The following is a 737-nucleotide window of genomic DNA, read 5'->3' on the forward strand; positions in this document are numbered from 1 at the left end:
ATGCTTTTAGTGTCTCCGCATACCGCAGCACGCGACATAGCTTTGCAGTCGATAAGTACAACTGTTTCAGAGAGAAGAGCGGCCAATGTGACGATCTGGCTTTAAGTTGGTTCGACAAAAAATGACGAAAACGGACCGATTTCTCAGGTTTTTACTACATATGAACACTTTTCACATTCTCACGTGCAACGCGGCTGCTAGACCTCCTATTATGCAAAATCTTAAGTTCCTAGCTCATGCCCAAGGCACCAAAGAAGGGTAAGAAGTCAACAATCGATACTTAAAACTTGAATTGTACTACTTCTTACTGGCTATTACATCATCTTGGAAGCTTCATCTGTGTTTTACTATGGTGCTTTTAGTGTCTCCGCAAACCGCAGCACTCGACATAGCTTTGCAGACGATAAGTACAACCGTTTCAGAGAGAAGAGCGGCCAATGTGACGATCTGGCTTTAAGTCGATTTGATAACAAATGTCGAACACGGACGGATTTCTCTGGTTTTCACTACATATGAACACTTTTCACATTCTCCCATGCAACTCGGCTGCTAGTCCTCCTTTCATGCAGAATGTTAAGGTCCTAGCTCATGTCCAAGGCACCAAAGCCAGCTAAAATGTCAATAATCGATACCTAAAACTTGAATGGTACTACTTCTTACTGGCTATTACATCAACTTAGAAGCTTCATCTGTGTACTACTATGGTGCTTTTAGTGTCTCCGCATACCGCTGCACGC

The sequence above is a fragment of the Schistocerca gregaria genome, unplaced genomic scaffold, assembly GCF_023897955.1.
Source record: "Schistocerca gregaria isolate iqSchGreg1 unplaced genomic scaffold, iqSchGreg1.2 ptg000159l, whole genome shotgun sequence".
Taxonomy (NCBI): Eukaryota; Metazoa; Arthropoda; class Insecta; order Orthoptera; family Acrididae; genus Schistocerca; species Schistocerca gregaria.